The 19,997-nt window shown below is 43.3% G+C and overlaps 1 long non-coding RNA gene across 1 annotated transcript in view; it reads left to right on the forward strand.

Moving 5' to 3' along the window:
* The window catches only part of LOC126927611 (uncharacterized), a 206,157-nt gene extending 203,931 nt beyond the window's left edge, over positions 1–2,226 (forward strand). The window contains exon 3 of the long non-coding RNA XR_007715694.1: positions 2,119–2,226. This is a non-coding gene — a long non-coding RNA (uncharacterized LOC126927611). The remainder of the gene's footprint in view (positions 1–2,118) is intronic.
* Positions 2,227–19,997: the final 17,771 nt, after the last annotated feature.

Here is a 19,997-nt window from a genome sequence, read left to right on the forward strand (position 1 = left end):
GGCAGTAGAAGGTATAAGTGTGGCTTGGAAATTGAGATCGTTGCTCGCTCGCTCCGCTCGATCGTAAAAATCTAGTCCAACCTCACAACCGATCCGACACGTTCCCAAATTTCAAATAAGTCGCCTCCATATCGAATGACGACCGCAAGAGGGATTGGTTTTAGGTTAGGCTATAGTTTTCGAGCGAGCGCGGCGGGCGAGGGTCGTGTAAAGGAGTGTCACAAACCAACGGTTTGGCACATAGGGACATTGAAATATTCGCACCAGCCCGAGGAGCCGGTAGTGTTTATCGAATTGCCTAGTGACAAAAGTTTACAGTTTATGAACAGTTTCACATAAATAGCAACATTTCCACATAGTACAGTGCAATGTGATGTCAGAAATGTCTGACAAAATTAGGCAATAACACGAAATATATGCAAGGCAATATAATGTATATGTATAGCTTGGAAATTGTGATCGTTGATCGCTCGCTCCGCTCGCTCGTACAAATCTAGTCCAACCTCACAACCGATCCGACACGTTCCCAAATTTGAAATAAGTCGCCTCCATATCGAATGACGAACGCAAGCGGGATTGGTTTTAGGTTAGGCTATAGTTTTCGAGCGAGCGCGGCGAGCGAGGGTCGCGTACAGGTGTGTCACAAACCAACGGTTTGGCACATAGGGACATTGAAATATTCGCACCAGCCCGAGGAGACGGAAGTGTTTATCGAATAGCCTACTGACAAAAGTTTACAGTTTATCAATAGTTTCACATAAATAGTAATATATCCACACTGTACAGTGTAACAAGATGTCCGTAATCGCTTACAATATTAGGTAATAACAGGAAATATATGCAAGGCAGTAGAAGGTATAAGTGTGGCTTGGAAATTGTGATCGTTGCTCGCTCGCTCCGCTCGCTCGTAAAAATATAGCCCAACCTCACAACCGATCCGACACATTCCCAAATTTGAAATAAGTCGCCAACATATCGTATAACGACCGTAAGAGGGAATGGTTAAGAATAGGCTATAGTTATCGAGCGAGCGCGGCGTGCGAGGATCGCGTAAAGGTGTGTCACAAACCAACGGATTGGCACATGGGGACATTGAAATATTCGCACCAGCCTGAGGAGCCGGAAATGTTTATCGAATTGCCTACTGACAAAAGTTTACAGTTTATCAATAGTTTCACATAATAGTAATATTTCCATACTGTACAGTGCAACATGAGGTCCGTAATCGCTCACAAAATTAGGTAATAACAGGAAATATATGCAAAGCAATAGAAGTTATAAGTGTAGCTTGGAAATTGTGATCGTTGCTCACTCGCTCCGCTCGCTCGTAAAAATCTAGCCCAACCTCACAACCGATCGGATACGTTCCCAAATTTGAAATATGTCGCCTCCATATCGAATGACGACCGCAAGAGGGATTGGTTTTAGGTTAGGCTACAGTTTTCGAGCGAGCGCGGCGAGCGAGGGTCGCGTAAAGGTGTGTCACAAACCAACGGGTTGCCACATGGGGACATTGAAATATTCGCACCAGCCTGTGGAGCCGGAAGTGTTTATCGAATTGCCTACTGACAAAAGCTTACAGTTTATCAATAGTTTCACATAATAGTAATATTTCCATAATGTACAGTGCAACATGAGGTCCGTAATCGCTCACAAAGTTAGGTAATACCAGGAAACATATGCAAAGCAATAGAAGGTATAAGTGTAGCTTGGAAATTGTGATCGTTGCTCGCTCGCTCCGCTCGCTCGTAAAAATCTAGCCCAACCTCACAACCGATCGGACACGTTCCCAAATGTGAAATAAGTCGCCTCCATATCGAATGACGAACGCAAGCGGGATTGGTTTTTGGTTAGGCTATAGTTTTCGAGCGAGCGCAGCGAGCGATTGACGTGAAAAGGAGTGTCACGAACCAACGGTTTGGCACATAGGGACATTGAAATATTCGCACCAGCCCGAGGTGCCGGAAGTGTTTAAAGAATTGCCTAGTGACAAAAGTTTACAGTTTATGAACAGTTTCACATAAATAGCAACATTTCCACATAGTACAGTGCAATGTGATGTCAGAAATGTCTGACAAAATTAGGCAATAACACGAAATATATGCAAGGCAATATAAGGTACATGTATAGCTTGGAAATTGTGATCGTTGCTCGCTCGCTCCGCTCGCTCGTAAAAATCTAGTCCAACCTCACAACCGATCCGACACGTTCCCAAATTTGAAATAAGTCGCCAACATATCGTATAAGGAACGCAAGTGGGAATGGTTTAGATTAGGCTATAGTTTTCGAGCGAGCGCGGCGAGCGAGGGTCGCGTAAAGGTGTGTCACAAACCAACGGTTTGGCACATGGGGACATTGAAATATTCGCACCAGCCTGAGGAGCCGGAAGTATTATCGAATAGCCTACTGACAAAAGTTTACAGTTTATCAATAGTTTCACATAAATAGTAATATATCCACACTGTACAGTATAACATGATGTCCGTAATCGCTTACAATATTAGGTAATAACAGGAAATATATGCAAAGCAATAGAAGGTATAAGTGTAGCTTGGAAATGGTGATCGTTGCTCGCTCGCTCCGCTCGCTCGTAACAATCTAGCCCAACCTCACAACAGATCGGACACGTTCCCAAATGTGAAATAAGTCGCCTCCATATCGAATGACGAACGCAAGCGGCATTGGTTTTAGGTTAGGCTATAGTTTTCGAGCGAGCGCAGCGAGCGATTGACGTGAAAAGGAGTGTCACAAACCAACGGTTTGCCACATAGGGACATTGAAATATTCGCACCAGCCCGAGGAGCCGGAAGTGTTCATCGAATTGCCTAGTGACAAAAGTTATCAGTTTATGAACAGTTTCACATAAATAGCAACATTTCCACATAGTACAGTGCAATGTGATGTCAGAAATGTCTGACAAAATTAGGCAATAACACGAAATATATGCAAGGCAATATAAGGTATATGTATAGCTTGGAAATTGTGATCGTTGCTCACTCGCTCCGCTCGCTCGTAAAAATCTAGCCCAACCTCACAACCGATCGGATACGTTCCCAAATGTGAAATAAGTCGCCTCCATATCGAATGTCGAACGCAAGCGGGATTGGTTTTAGGTTAGGCTATAGTTTTCGAGCGAGCGCAGCGAGCGATTGACGTGAAAAGGAGTGTCACAAACCAACGGTTTGGCACATACGGACATTGAAATATTCGCACCAGCCCGAGGAGCCGGAAGAGTTTAAAGAATTGCCTAGTGACAAAAGTTTACAGTTTATGAACAGTATCACATAAATAGCAACATTTCCACATAGTACAGTGCAATGTGATGTCAGAAATGTCTGACAAAATTAGACAATAACACGAAATATATGCAAGGCAATATAAGGTATATGTATAGCTTGGAAATTGTGATCGTTGCTCGCTCGCTCCGCTCGCTCGTAAAAATCTAGTCCAACCTCACAACCGATCCGACACGTTCCCAAATTTTAAATAAGTCGCCTCCATATCGAATGACGAACGCAAGCGGGATTGGTTTTAGGTTAGGCTATAGTTTTCGAGCGAGCGCGGCGAGCGAGGGTCGTGTAAAGGAGTGTCACAAACCAACGGTTTGGCACATAGGGACATTGAAATATTCGCACCAGCCCGAGGAGCCGGAAGTGTTTATCGAATTGCCTAGTGACAAAAGTTTACAGTTTATGAACAGTTTCACATAAATAGCAACATTTCCACATAGTACAATGCAATGTGATGTCAGAAATGTCTGACAAGATTAGGCAATAACACGAAATATATGCAAGGCAATATAAGGTATATGTATAGCTTGGAAATTGTGATCGTTGCTCGCTCGCTCCGCTCGCACGTAAAAATCTAGCCCAACCTCACAACTGATCCGACACATTCCCAAATTTGAAATAAGTCGCCACCATATCGAATGACGAACGCAAGCGGGATTGGTTTTAGGTTAGGCTATAGTTTTCGAGCGATCGCAGCGAGCCAGGGTCTCGTAAAGGTGTGTCACAAACCAACGGTTTGGCACATAGGGACATTGAAATATTCGCACCAGTCCGAGGAGCCGGAAGTGTTTATCGAATTGCCAAGTGACAAAAGTTTACAGTTTATGAACAGTTTCACATAAATAGCAACATTTCCACATAGTACAGTGCAATGTGATGTCAGAAATGTCTGAAAATATTAGGCAATAACACGAAATATATGCAAGGCAATATAAGGTATATGTATAGCTTGGAAATTGTGATCGTTGCTCGGTCGCTCGTAAAAATCTTGTCCAACCTCACAACCGATCCGACACGTCCCCAAATTTGAAATAAGTCGCCAACATATAGAATGACGAACGCAAGCGGGATTGGTTTTAGGTTAGGCTATAGTTTTCGAGCGAGCGCAGCGAGCGATTGACGTGAAAAGGAGTGTCACAAACCAACGGTTTGGCACATAGGGACATTGAAATATTCGCACCAGCCCGAGGAGCCGGAAGTGTTTATCGAATTGCCTAGTGACAAAAGTTTACAGTTTATGAACAGTTTCACATAAATAGCAACATTTCCACATAGTACAGTGCAATGTGATTTCAGAAATGTCTGAAAATATTAGGCAATAACACGAAATATATGCAAGGCAATATAAGATATATGTATAGCTTGGAAATTGTGATCGTTGCTCGCTCGCTCCGCTCGCTCGTAAAAATCTAGTCCAACCTCACAACCGATCCGACACGTTCCCAAATTTGAAATAAGTGGCCAACATATCGTATAAGGAACGCAAGTGGGAATGTTTTAGGTTAGGCTATAGTTTTCGAGCGAGCGTGGCGAGCGAGGGTCGCGTAAAGGTGTGTCACAAACCAACGGTTTGGCACATGGGGACATTGAAATATTCGCACCAGCCTGAGGTGCCGGAAGTGTTTATCGAATAGCCTACTGACAAAAGTTTACAGTTTATCAATAGTTTCACATAAATGGTAATATTTCCACACTGTACAGTGTAACATGATGTCCGTAATCGCTTACAAAATTAGGTAATAACAGGAAATATATGCAAGGCAGTAGAAGGTATAAGTGTGGCTTGGAAATTGTGATCGTTGCTCGCTCGCGCCGCTCGCTCGTAAAAATCTAGCCCAACCTCACAACTGATCGGACACGTTCCCAAATTTGAAATAAGTCGCCACCATATCAAATGACGAACGCAAGCGGGATTGGTTTTAGGTTAGGCTATAGTTTTCGAGCGAGCGCAGCGAGCCAGGGTCTCGTAAGGGGTGTGTCACAAACCAACGGTTTGGCACATAGGGACATTGAAATATTCGCACCAGCCCGAGGAGCCGGAAGTGTTTATCGAATTGCCTAGTGACAAAAGTTTGCAGTTTATGAAAAGTTTCACATAAATAGCAACATTTCCACATAGTACAGTGCAATGTGATTTCAGAAATGTCTGAAAATATTAGGCAATAACACGAAATATATGCAAGGCAATATAAGGTATATGTATAGCTTGGAAATTGTGATCGTTTGCTCGCTCGCTCCGCTCGCTCGTAAAAATCTAGTCCAACCTCACAACCGATCCGACACATTCCCAAATTTGAAATAAGTCGCCAACATATCGTATAACGACCGCAAGAGGGAATGGTTAAGAATAGGCTATAGCTTTTCGAGCGAGCGCGGCGTGCGAGGATCGCGTAAAGGTGTGTCACAAACCAACGGATTGGCACATGGGGACATTGAAATATTCGCACCAGCCTGAGGAGCCGGAAGTGTTTATCGAATTGCCTACTGACAAAAGTTTACAGTTTATCAATAGTTTCACATAATAGTAATATTTCCATACTGTACAGTGCAACATGAGGTCCGTAATCGCTCACAAAATTAGGTAATAACAGGAAATATATCCAAAGCAATAGAAGTTATAAGTGTAGCTTGGAAATTGTGATCGTTGCTCACTCGCTCCGCTCGCTCGTAAAAATCTAGCCCAACCTCACAACCGATCGGATACGTTCCCAAATTTGAAATAAGTCGCCAACATATCGTATAAGGAACGCAAGTGGGAATGGTTTAGATTAGGCTATAGTTTTCGAGCGAGCGTGGCGAGCGATTGACGTGAAAAGGAGTGTCACAAACCAACGGTTTGGCACATAGCGACATTGAAATATTCGCACCAGCCTGAGGAGCCGGAAGTGTTTATCGAATAGCCTACTGACAAAAGTTTGCAGTTTATCAATAGTTTCACATAAATGGTAATATTTCCACACTGTACAGTGTAACATGATGTCCGTAATCGCTTACAAAATTAGGTAATAACAGGAAATATATGCAAGGCAGTAGAAGGTATAAGTGTGGCTTGGAAATTGTGATCGTTGCTCGCTCGCTCCTCTCGCTTGTAAAAATCTAGCCCAACCTCACAACCGATCGGACACGTTCCCAAATTTCAAATAAGTCGCCACCATATCAAATGACGAACGCAAGCGGGATTGGTTTTAGTTTAGGCTATAGTTTTCGAGCGAGCGCAGCGAGCGATTGACGTGAAAAGGAGTGTCACAAACCAACGGTTCGGCACATAGGGACATTGAAATATTCGCACCAGCCTGAGGAGCCGGAAGTGTTTATCGAATTGCCTAGTGACAAAAGTTTACAGTTTATGAACAGTTTCACATAAATAGCAACATTTCCACATAGTACAGTGCAATGTGATGTCAGAAATGTCTGACAATATTAGGCAATAACACGAAATATATGCAAGGCAATATAAGGTATATGTATAGCTTGGAAATTGTGATCGTTGCTCGCTCGCTCGTAAAAATCTAGTCCAACCTCACAACCGATCCGACACGTTCCAAAATTTGAAATAAGTCGCCTCCATATCGAATGACGAACGCAAGAGGGATTGGTTTTAGGTTAGGCTATAGTTTTCGAGCGAGCGCAGCGAGCGATTGACGTGAAAAGGAGTGTCACAAACCAACGGTTTGGCACATAGGGACATTGAAATATTCGCACCAGTCCGAGGAGCCGGAAGTGTTTATCGAATTGCCTACTGAAAAAAGTTTACAGTTTATCAATAATTTCACATAAAAAGTAATATTTCCACACTGTACAGTGCAACATGAGGACCGTAATCGCTCACAAAGTGAGGTAATAACAGGAAATACATGCAAGGCAATAGAAGGTATAAGTGTAGCTTGGAAATTGTGATCGTTGCTCGCTCGCTCCGCTCGCTCGTAAAAATCTAGCCCAACCTCACAACCGATCCGACACATTCCCAAATTTGAAATAAGTCGCCAACATATCGAATGACGAACGCAAGCGGGATTGGTTTTAGGTTAGGCTATAGTTTTCGAGCGAGCGCAGCGAGCGATTGACGTGAAAAGGAGTGTCACAAACCAACGGTTTGGCACATAGGGACATTGAAATATTCGCACCAGCCCGAGGTGACGGAAGTGTTTAAAGAATTGCCAAGTGACAAAAGTTTACAGTTTATGAACAGTTTCACATAAATAGCAACATTTCCACATAGTACAGTGCAATGTGATGTCAGAAATGTCTGAAAATATTAGGCAATAACACGAAATATATGCAAGGCAATATAAGGTATATGTATAGCTTGGAAATTGTGATCGTTGCTCGCTCGCTCGTAAAAATCTTGTCCAACCTCACAACCGATCCGACACGTCCCCAAATTTGAAATAAGTCGCCAACATATAGAATGACGAACGCAAGCGGGATTGGTTTTAGGTTAGGCTATAGTTTTCGAGCGAGCGCAGCGAGCGATTGACGTGAAAAGGAGTGTCACAAACCAACGGTTTGGCACATAGCGACATTGAAATATTCGCACCAGCCCGAGGAGCCGGAAGTGTTTATCGAATTGCCTAGTGACAAAAGTTTGCAATTTATGAAAAGTTTCACATAAATAGCAACATTTCCACATAGTACAGTGCAATGTGATTTCAGAAATGTCTGAAAATATTAGGCAATAACACGAAATATATGCAAGGCAATATAAGATATATGTATAGCTTGGAAATTGTGGTCGTTGCTCGCTCGCTCCGCTCGCTCGTAAAAATCTAGTCCAACCTCACAACCGATCCGACACGTTCCCAAATTTGAAATAAGTCGCCAACATATCGTATAAGGAACGCAAGTGGGAATGGTTTAGATTAGGCTATAGTTTTCGAGCGAGCGCAGCGAGCGATTGACGTGAAAAGGAGTGTCACAAACCAACGGTTTGGCACATAGCGACATTGAAATATTCGCACCAGCCTGAGGAGCCGGAAGTGTTTATCGAATAGCCTACTGACAAAAGTTTACAGTTTATCAATAGTTTCACATAAATGGTAACATTTCCAGACTGTACAGTGTAACATGATGTCCGTAATCGCTTACAAAATTAGGTAATAACAGGAAATATATGCAAGGCAGTAGAAGGTATAAATGTGGCTTGGAAATTGTGATCGTTGCTCGCTCGCTCCGCTCGCTCGTAAAAATATAGCCCAACCACACAACCGATCCGACACATTCCCAAATTTGAAATAAGCCGCCAACATATCGTATAACGACCGCAAGAGGGAATGGTTTAGATTAGGCTATAGTTTTCGAGCGAGCGCGGCGATAGAGGGTCGCGTAAAGGTGTGTCAGAAACCAACGGTTTGGCACATAGGGACATTGAAATATTCGCACCAGCCGGAGGAGCCGGAAGTGTTTAAAGAATTGCCTAGTGACAAAAGTTTACAGTTTATGAACAGTTTCACATAAATAGCATCATTTCCACATAGTACAGTGCAATGTGATGTCAGAAATGTCTGACAAAATTAGACAATAACACGAAATATATGCAAGGCAATATAAGGTATATGTATAGCTTGGGAATTGTGATCGTTGCTCGCTCGCTCCGCTCGCTCGTAAAAATCTAGTCCAACCTCACAACCGATCCGACACATTCCCAAATTTGAAATAAGTCGCCACCATATCGAATGACGAACGCAAGCGGGATTGGTTTTAGGTTAGGCTATAGTTTTCGGGCGAGCGCAGCGAGCCAGGGTCTCGTAAAGGTGTGTCACAAACCAACGGTTTGGCACATAGGGACATTGAAATATTCGCACCAGTCCGAGGAGCCGGAAGTGTTTATCGAATTGCCTACTGGCAAAAGTTTACAGTTTATCAATAGTTTCACATAAATAGTAATATTTCCACACTGTACAGTGCAACATGAGGTCCGTAACCGCTCACAAAGTTAGGTAATAACAGGAAATACATGCAGGCAATAGAAGGTATAAGTGTAGCTTGGAAATTGTGATCGTTGCTCGCTCGCTCCGCTCGCTCGTAAAAATCTAGCCCAACCTCACAACCGATCCGACACATTCCCAAATTTGAAATAAGTCGCCAACATATCAAATGACGAACGCAAGCGGGATTTGTTTTAGGTTAGGCCATAGTTTTCGAGCGAGCGCAGCGAGCGATTGACGTGAAAAGGAGTGTCACAAACCAACGGTTTGGCACATAGGGACATTGAAATATTCGCACCAGCCTGAGGAGCCGGAAGTGTTTATCGAATTGCCTAGTGACAAAAGTTTACAGTTTATGAACAGTTTCACATAAATAGCAACATTTCCACATAGTACAGTGCAATGTGATGTCAGAAATGTCTGACAATATTAGGCAATAACACGAAATATATGCAAGGCAATATAAGGTATATGTATAGCTTGGAAATTGTGATCGTTGCTCGCTCGCTCGTAAAAATCTAGTCCAACCTCACAACCGATCCGACACGTTCCAAAATTTGAAATAAGTCGCCTCCATATCGAATGACGAACGCAAGAGGGATTGGTTTTAGGTTAGGCTATAGTTTTCGAGCGAGCGCAGCGAGCGATTGACGTGAAAAGGAGTGTCACAAACCAACGGTTTGGCACATAGGGACATTGAAATATTCGCACCAGTCCGAGGAGCCGGAAGTGTTTATCGAATTGCCTACTGAAAAAAGTTTACAGTTTATCAATAATTTCACATAAAAAGTAATATTTCCACACTGTACAGTGCAACATGAGGACCGTAATCGCTCACAAAGTGAGGTAATAACAGGAAATACATGCAAGGCAATAGAAGGTATAAGTGTAGCTTGGAAATTGTGATCGTTGCTCGCTCGCTCCGCTCGCTCGTAAAAATCTAGCCCAACCTCACAACCGATCCGACACATTCCCAAATTTGAAATAAGTCGCCAACATATCGAATGACGAACGCAAGCGGGATTGGTTTTAGGTTAGGCTATAGTTTTCGAGCGAGCGCAGCGAGCGATTGACGTGAAAAGGAGTGTCACAAACCAACGGTTTGGCACATAGGGACATTGAAATATTCGCACCAGCCCGAGGTGACGGAAGTGTTTAAAGAATTGCCAAGTGACAAAAGTTTACAGTTTATGGACAGTTTCACATAAATAGCAACATTTCCACATAGTACAGTGCAATGTGATGTCAGAAATGTCTGAAAATATTAGGCAATAACACGAAATATATGCAAGGCAATATAAGGTATATGTATAGCTTGGAAATTGTGATCGTTGCTCGCTCGCTCGTAAAAATCTTGTCCAACCTCACAACCGATCCGACACGTCCCCAAATTTGAAATAAGTCGCCAACATATAGAATGACGAACGCAAGCGGGATTGGTTTTAGGTTAGGCTATAGTTTTCGGGCGAGCGCAGCGAGCCAGGGTCTCGTAAAGGTGTGTCACAATCCAACGGTTTGGCACATAGGGACATTGATATATTCGCACCAGTCCGAGGAGCCGGAAGTGTTTATCGAATTGCCTACTGGCAAAAGTTTACAGTTTATCAATAGTTTCACATAAATAGTAATATTTCCACACTGTACAGTGCAACATGAGGTCCGTAACCGCTCACAAAGTTAGGTAATAACAGGAAATACATGCAGGCAATAGAAGGTATAAGTGTAGCTTGGAAATTGTGATCGTTGCTCGCTCGCTCGTAAAAATCTAGTCCAACCTCTCAACCGATCCGACACGTTCCCAAATTTGAAATAAGTCGCCTCCATATCGAATGACGACCGCAAGAGGGATTGGTTTTAGGTTAGGCTACAGTTTTCGAGCGAGCGCGGCGAGCGGGGGTCGCGTAAAGGTGTGTCACAAACCAACGGGTTGCCACATGGGGACATTGAAATATTCGCACCAGCCTGTGGAGCCGGAAGTGTTTATCGAATTGCCTACTGACAAAAGCTTACAGTTTATCAATAGTTTCACATAATAGTAATATTTCCATACTGTACAGTGCAACATGAGGTCCGTAATCGCTCACAAAATTAGGTAATAACAGGAAATATATGCAAAGCAATAGAAGTTATAAGTGTAGCTTGGAAATTGTGATCGTTGCTCACACGCTCCGCTCGCTCGTGAAAATCTAGCCCAACCTCACAGCCGATCGGATACGTTCCCAAATTTGAAATAAGTCGCCAACATATCGTATAAGGAACGCAAGTGGGAATGGTTTAGATTAGGCTATAGTTTTCGAGCGAGCGCGGCGAGCGAGGGTCGCATAAAGGTGTGTCACAAACCAACGGTTTGGCACATGGGGACATTGAAATATTCGCACCAGCCTGAGGAGCCGGAAGTGTTTATCGAATAGCCTACTGACAAAAGTTTACAGTTTATCAATAGTTTCACATAATAGTAATATTTCCACACTGTACAGTGCAACATGAGGTCCGTAATCGCTTACAAAATTAGGTAATGACAGGAAATATATGCAAAGCAATAGAAGTTATAAGTGTAGCATGGAAATTGTGATCGTTGCTCGCTCGCTCCGCTCGCTCGTAAAAATCTAGCCCAACCTCACAACCGATCCGACACATTCCCAAATGTGAAATAAGTCGCCTGCATATCGAATGACGAACGCAAGCGGGATTGGTTTTAGGTTAGGCTATAGTTTTCGAGCGATCGCTGCGAACGAGGGTCGTGTAAAGGTGTGTCACAAGCCAACGGTTTGCCACATAGGGACATTGAAATATTCGCACCAGCCCGAGGAGCCGGAAGTGTTTATCGAATTGCCTAGTGACAAAAGTTTACAGTTTATGAACAGTTTCACATAAATAGCAACATTTCCACATAGTACAGTGCAATGTGATGTCAGAAATGTCTGACAAAATTAGACAATAACACGAAATATATGCAAGGCAATATAAGGTATATGTATAGCTTGGAAATTGTGATCGTTGCTCGCTCGCTCCGCTCGCTCGTAAAAATCTAGTCCAACCTCACAACCGATCCGACTCGTTCCCAAATTTGAAATAAGTCGCCTCCATATCGAATGACGACCGCAAGAGGGATTGGTTTTAGGTTAGGCTATAGTTTTCGAGCGATCGCTGCGAGCGAGGGTCGTGTAAAGGTGTGTCACAAGTCAACGGTTTGCCACATGGGGACATTGAAATATTCGCACCAGCCTGAGGAGCCGGAAGTGTTTATCGAATTGCCTACTGACAAAAGTTTACAGTTTATCAATAGTTTCACATAATAGTAATATTTCCACACTGTACAGTGCAACATGAGGTCCGTAATCGCTTACAAAATTAGGTAATGACAGGAAATATATGCAAAGCAATAGAAGTTATAAGTGTAGCATGGAAATTGTGATCGTTGCTCGCTCGCTCCGCTCGCTCGAAAAAATCTAGCCCAACCTCATAACCGATCGGATACGTTCCCAAATGTGAAATAAGTCGCCTGCATATCGAATGACGAACGCAAGCGGGATTGGTTTTAGGTTAGGCTATAGTTTTCGAGCGATCGCTGCGAGCGAGGGCCGTGTAAAGGTGTGTCACAAGCCAACGGTTTGCCACATAGGGACATTGAAATTTTCGCACCAGCCCGAGGAGCCGGAAGTGTTTATCGAATTGCCTAGTGACAAAAGTTTACAGTTTATGAACAGTTTCACATAAATAGCAACATTTCCACATAGTACAGTGCAATGTGATGTCAGAAATGTCTGACAAAATTAGGCAATAACACGAAATATATGCAAGGCAATATAAGGTATATGTATAGCTTGGAAATTGTGATCGTTGCTCGCTCGCTCCGCTCGCTCGTAAAAATCTAGTCCAACCTCACAACCGATCCGACACGTTCCCAAATTTGAAATAAGTCGCCTCCATATCGAATGACGAACGCAAGCGGGATTGGTTTTAGGTTAGGCTATAGTTTTCGAGCGAGCGCGGCGTGCGAGGGTCGTGTAAAGGAGTGTCACAAACCAACGGTTTGGCACATAGGGACATTGAAATATTCGCACCAGCCCGAGGAGCCGGAAGTGTTTATCGAATTGCCTAGTGACATAAGTTTACAGTTTATGAACAGTTTCACATAAATAGCAACATTTCCACATAGTACAGTGCAATGTGATGTCAGAAATGTCTGACAAAATTAGGCAATAACACGAAATATATGCAAGGCAATATAAGGTATATGTATAGCTTGGAAATTGTGATCGTTGCTCGCTCGCTCCGCTCGCTCGTAAAAATCTAGCCCAACCTCACAACCGATCGGATACGTTCCCAAATGTGAAATACGTCGCCTCCATATCGAATGTCGAACGCAAGCGGGATTGGTTTTAGGTTAGGCTATAGTTTTCGAGCGAGCGCAGCGAGCGATTGACGTGAAAAGGAGTGTCACAAACCAACGGTTTGGCACATACGGACATTGAAATATTCGCACCAGCCCGAGGAGCCGGAAGTGTTTAAAGAATTGCCTAGTGACAAATTTTACAGTTTATGAACAGTTTCACATAAATAGCAACATTTCCACATAGTACAGTGCAATGTGATGTCAGAAATGTCTGACAAAATTAGACAATAACACGAAATATATGCAAGGCAATATAAGGTATATGTATAGCTTGGAAATTGTGATCGTTGCTCGCTCGCTCGTAAAAATCTAGTCCAACCTCACAACCGATCCGACACGTTCCAAAATTTGAAATAAGTCGCCTCCATATCGAATGACGAACGCAAGAGGGATTGGTTTTAGGTTAGGCTATAGTTTTCGAGCGAGCGCAGCGAGCGATTGACGTGAAAAGGAGTGTCACAAACCAACGGTTTGGCACATAGGGACATTGAAATATTCGCACCAGTCCGAGGAGCCGGAAGTGTTTATCGAATTGCCTACTGAAAAAAGTTTACAGTTTATCAATAATTTCACATAAAAAGTAATATTTCCACACTGTACAGTGCAACATGAGGACCGTAATCGCTCACAAAGTGAGGTAATAACAGGAAATACATGCAAGGCAATAGAAGGTATAAGTGTAGCTTGGAAATTGTGATCGTTGCTCGCTCGCACCGCTCGCTCGTAAAAATCTTGTCCAACCTCACAACCGATCCGACACGTCCCCAAATTTGAAATAAGTCGCCAACATATAGAATGACGAACGCAAGCGGGATTGGTTTTAGGTTAGGCTATAGTTTTCGGGCGAGCGCAGCGAGCCAGGGTCTCGTAAAGGTGTGTCACAATCCAACGGTTTGGCACATAGGGACATTGATATATTCGCACCAGTCCGAGGAGCCGGAAGTGTTTATCGAATTGCCTACTGGCAAAAGTTTACAGTTTATCAATAGTTTCACATAAATAGTAATATTTCCACACTGTACAGTGCAACATGAGGTCCGTAACCGCTCACAAAGTTAGGTAATAACAGGAAATACATGCAGGCAATAGAAGGTATAAGTGTAGCTTGGAAATTGTGATCGTTGCTCGCTCGCTCGTAAAAATCTAGTCCAACCTCTCAACCGATCCGACACGTTCCCAAATTTGAAATAAGTCGCCTCCATATCGAATGACGACCGCAAGAGGGATTGGTTTTAGGTTAGGCTACAGTTTTCGAGCGAGCGCGGCGAGCGGGGGTCGCGTAAAGGTGTGTCACAAACCAACGGGTTGCCACATGGGGACATTGAAATATTCGCACCAGCCTGTGGAGCCGGAAGTGTTTATCGAATTGCCTACTGACAAAAGCTTACAGTTTATCAATAGTTTCACATAATAGTAATATTTCCATACTGTACAGTGCAACATGAGGTCCGTAATCGCTCACAAAATTAGGTAATAACAGGAAATATATGCAAAGCAATAGAAGTTATAAGTGTAGCTTGGAAATTGTGATCGTTGCTCACACGCTCCGCTCGCTCGTGAAAATCTAGCCCAACCTCACAGCCGATCGGATACGTTCCCAAATTTGAAATAAGTCGCCAACATATCGTATAAGGAACGCAAGTGGGAATGGTTTAGATTAGGCTATAGTTTTCGAGCGAGCGCGGCGAGCGAGGGTCGCATAAAGGTGTGTCACAAACCAACGGTTTGGCACATGGGGACATTGAAATATTCGCACCAGCCTGAGGAGCCGGAAGTGTTTATCGAATAGCCTACTGACAAAAGTTTACAGTTTATCAATAGTTTCACATAATAGTAATATTTCCACACTGTACAGTGCAACATGAGGTCCGTAATCGCTTACAAAATTAGGTAATGACAGGAAATATATGCAAAGCAATAGAAGTTATAAGTGTAGCATGGAAATTGTGATCGTTGCTCGCTCGCTCCGCTCGCTCGTAAAAATCTAGCCCAACCTCACAACCGATCCGACACATTCCCAAATGTGAAATAAGTCGCCTGCATATCGAATGACGAACGCAAGCGGGATTGGTTTTAGGTTAGGCTATAGTTTTCGAGCGATCGCTGCGAACGAGGGTCGTGTAAAGGTGTGTCACAAGCCAACGGTTTGCCACATAGGGACATTGAAATATTCGCACCAGCCCGAGGAGCCGGAAGTGTTTATCGAATTGCCTAGTGACAAAAGTTTACAGTTTATGAACAGTTTCACATAAATAGCAACATTTCCACATAGTACAGTGCAATGTGATGTCAGAAATGTCTGACAAAATTAGACAATAACACGAAATATATGCAAGGCAATATAAGGTATATGTATAGCTTGGAAATTGTGATCGTTGCTCGCTCGCTCCGCTCGCTCGTAAAAATCTAGTCCAACCTCACAACCGATCCGACTCGTTCCCAAATTTGAAATAAGTCGCCTCCATATCGAATGACGACCGCAAGAGGGATTGGTTTTAGGTTAGGCTATAGTTTTCGAGCGATCGCTGCGAGCGAGGGTCGTGTAAAGGTGTGTCACAAGTCAACGGTTTGCCACATGGGGACATTGAAATATTCGCACCAGCCTGAGGAGCCGGAAGTGTTTATCGAATTGCCTACTGACAAAAGTTTACAGTTTATCAATAGTTTCACATAATAGTAATATTTCCACACTGTACAGTGCAACATGAGGTCCGTAATCGCTTACAAAATTAGGTAATGACAGGAAATATATGCAAAGCAATAGAAGTTATAAGTGTAGCATGGAAATTGTGATCGTTGCTCGCTCGCTCCGCTCGCTCGAAAAAATCTAGCCCAACCTCACAACCGATCGGATACGTTCCCAAATGTGAAATAAGTCGCCTGCATATCGAATGACGAACGCAAGCGGGATTGGTTTTAGGTTAGGCTATAGTTTTCGAGCGATCGCTGCGAGCGAGGGCCGTGTAAAGGTGTGTCACAAGCCAACGGTTTGCCACATAGGGACATTGAAATTTTCGCACCAGCCCGAGGAGCCGGAAGTGTTTATCGAATTGCCTAGTGACAAAAGTTTACAGTTTATGAACAGTTTCACATAAATAGCAACATTTCCACATAGTACAGTGCAATGTGATGTCAGAAATGTCTGACAAAATTAGGCAATAACACGAAATATATGCAAGGCAATATAAGGTATATGTATAGCTTGGAAATTGTGATCGTTGCTCGCTCGCTCCGCTCGCTCGTAAAAATCTAGTCCAACCTCACAACCGATCCGACACGTTCCCAAATTTGAAATAAGTCGCCTCCATATCGAATGACGAACGCAAGCGGGATTGGTTTTAGGTTAGGCTATAGTTTTCGAGCGAGCGCGGCGTGCGAGGGTCGTGTAAAGGAGTGTCACAAACCAACGGTTTGGCACATAGGGACATTGAAATATTCGCACCAGCCCGAGGAGCCGGAAGTGTTTATCGAATTGCCTAGTGACAAAAGTTTACAGTTTATGAACAGTTTCACATAAATAGCAACATTTCCACATAGTACAGTGCAATGTGATGTCAGAAATGTCTGACAAAATTAGGCAATAACACGAAATATATGCAAGGCAATATAAGGTATATGTATAGCTTGGAAATTGTGATCGTTGCTCGCTCGCTCCGCTCGCTCGTAAAAATCTAGCCCAACCTCACAACCGATCGGATACGTTCCCAAATGTGAAATACGTCGCCTCCATATCGAATGTCGAACGCAAGCGGGATTGGTTTTAGGTTAGGCTATAGTTTTCGAGCGAGCGCAGCGAGCGATTGACGTGAAAAGGAGTGTCACAAACCAACGGTTTGGCACATACGGACATTGAAATATTCGCACCAGCCCGAGGAGCCGGAAGTGTTTAAAGAATTGCCTAGTGACAAATTTTACAGTTTATGAACAGTTTCACATAAATAGCAACATTTCCACATAGTACAGTGCAATGTGATGTCAGAAATGTCTGACAAAATTAGACAATAACACGAAATATATGCAAGGCAATATAAGGTATATGTATAGCTTGGAAATTGTGATCGTTGCTCGCTCGCTCCGCTCGCTCGTAAAAATCTAGTCCAACCTCACAACCGATCCGACACGTTCCCAAATTTTAAATAAGTCGCCTCCATATCGAATGACGAACGCAAGCGGGATTGGTTTTAGGTTAGGCTATAGTTTTCGAGCGAGCGCGGCGAGCGAGGGTCGTGTAAAGGGGTGTCACAAACCAACGGTTTGGCACATAGGGACATTGAAATATTCGCACCAGCCCGAGGAGCCGGAAGTGTTTATCGAATTGCCTAGTGACAAAAGTTTACAGTTTATGAACAGTTTCACATAAATAGCAACATTTCCACATAGTACAGTGCAATGTGATGTCAGAAATGTCTGACAAAATTAGGCAATAACACGAAATATATGCAAGGCAATATAAGGTATATGTATAGCTTGGAAATTGTGATCGTTGCTCGCTCGCTCCGCTCGCTCGTAAAAATCTAGCCCAACCTCACAACCGATCGGATACGTTCCCAAATTTGAAATAAGTCGCCTCCATATCGAATGACGAACGCAAGCGGGATTGGTTTTAGGTTAGGCTATAGTTTTCGAGCGAGCGCAGCGAGCGATTGACGTGAAAAGGAGTGTCACAAACCAACGGTTCGGCACATAGGGACATTGAAATATTCGCACCAGCCCGAGGAGCCGGAAGTGTTTAAAGAATTGCCTAGTGACAAAAGTTTACAGTTTATGAACAGTTTCACATAACTAGCAACATTTCCACATAGTACAGTGCAATGTGATGTCAGAAATGTCTGACAGAGTTAGACAATAACACGAAATATATGCAAGGCAATATAAGGTATATGTATAGCTTGGAAATTGTGATCGTTGATCGCTCGCTCGTAAAAATCTAGTCCAACCTCACAACCGATCCGACACGTTCCCAAATTTGAAATAAGTCGCCTCCATATCGAATGACGAACGCAAGAGGGATTGGTTTTAGGTTAGGCTATAGTTTTCGAGCGAGCGCAGCGAGCGATTGACGTGAAAAGGAGTGTCACAAACCAACGGTTTGGCACATAGGGACATTGAAATATTCGCACCAGCCTGAGGAGCCGGAAGTGTTTATCGAATTGCCTAGTGACAAAAGTTTACAGTTTATGAACAGTTTCACATAAATAGCAACATTTGCACATAGTACAGTGCAATGTGATTTCAGAAATGTCTGAAAATATTAGGCAATAACACGAAATATATGCAAGGCAATATAAGGTATATGTATAGCTTGGAAATTGTGATCGTTGCTCGCTCTCTCCGCTCGCTCGTAAAAATCTAGTCCAACCTCACAACCGATCCGACACGTTCCCAAATTTGAAATAAGTCGCCAACATATCGTATAAGGAACGCAAGTGGGAATGGTTTAGATTAGGCTATAGTTTTCGAGCGAGCGTGGCTAGCGAGGGTCGCGTAAAGGTGTGTCACAAACCAACGGTTTGGCACATGGGGACATTGAAATATTCGCACCAGCCTGAGGAGCCGGAAGTGTTTATCGAATAGCCTACTGACAAAAGTTTACAGTTTATGAATAGTTTCACATAAATGGTAATATTTCCACACTGTACAGTGTAACATGATGTCCGTAATCGCTTACAAAATTAGGTAATAAGAGGAAATATATGCAAGGCAGTAGAAGGTATAAGTGTGGCTTGGAAATTGTGATCGTTGCTCGCTCGCTCCGCTCGCTTGTAAAAATCTAGCCCAACCTCACAACCGATCGGACACGTTCCCAAATTTCAAATAAGTCGCCACCATATCAAATGACGTACGCAAGCGGGATTGGTTTTAGTTTAGGCTATAGTTTTCGAGCGAGCGCAGCGAGCCAGGGTCTCGTAAGGGTGTTTCACAAACCAACGGTTTGGCACATAGGGGCATTGAAATATTCGCACCAGCCCGAGGAGCCGGAAGTGTTTATCGAATTGCCTAGTGACAAAAGTTTACAGTTTATGAACAGTTTCACATAAATAGCAACATTTCCACATAGTACAGTGCAATGTGATGTCAGAAATGTCTGACAAAATTAGGCAATAACACGAAATATATGCAAGGCAATATAAGGTATATGTATAGCTTGGAAGTTGTGATCGTTGCTCGCTCGCTCCGCTCGCTCGTAAAAATCTAGTCCAACCTCACAACCGATCCGACACGTTCCCAAATTTGAAATAAGTCGCCTCCATATCGAATGACGACCGCAAGAGGGATTGGTTTTAGGTTAGGCTACAGTTTTCGAGCGAGCGCGGCGAGCGAGGGTCGCGTAAAGGTGTGTCACAAACCAACGGGTTGCCACATGGGGACATTGAAATATTCGCACCA

Source organism: Bombus affinis, unplaced genomic scaffold, assembly GCF_024516045.1.
Source record: "Bombus affinis isolate iyBomAffi1 unplaced genomic scaffold, iyBomAffi1.2 ctg00000167.1, whole genome shotgun sequence".
Lineage (NCBI taxonomy): Eukaryota > Metazoa > Arthropoda > Insecta > Hymenoptera > Apidae > Bombus > Bombus affinis.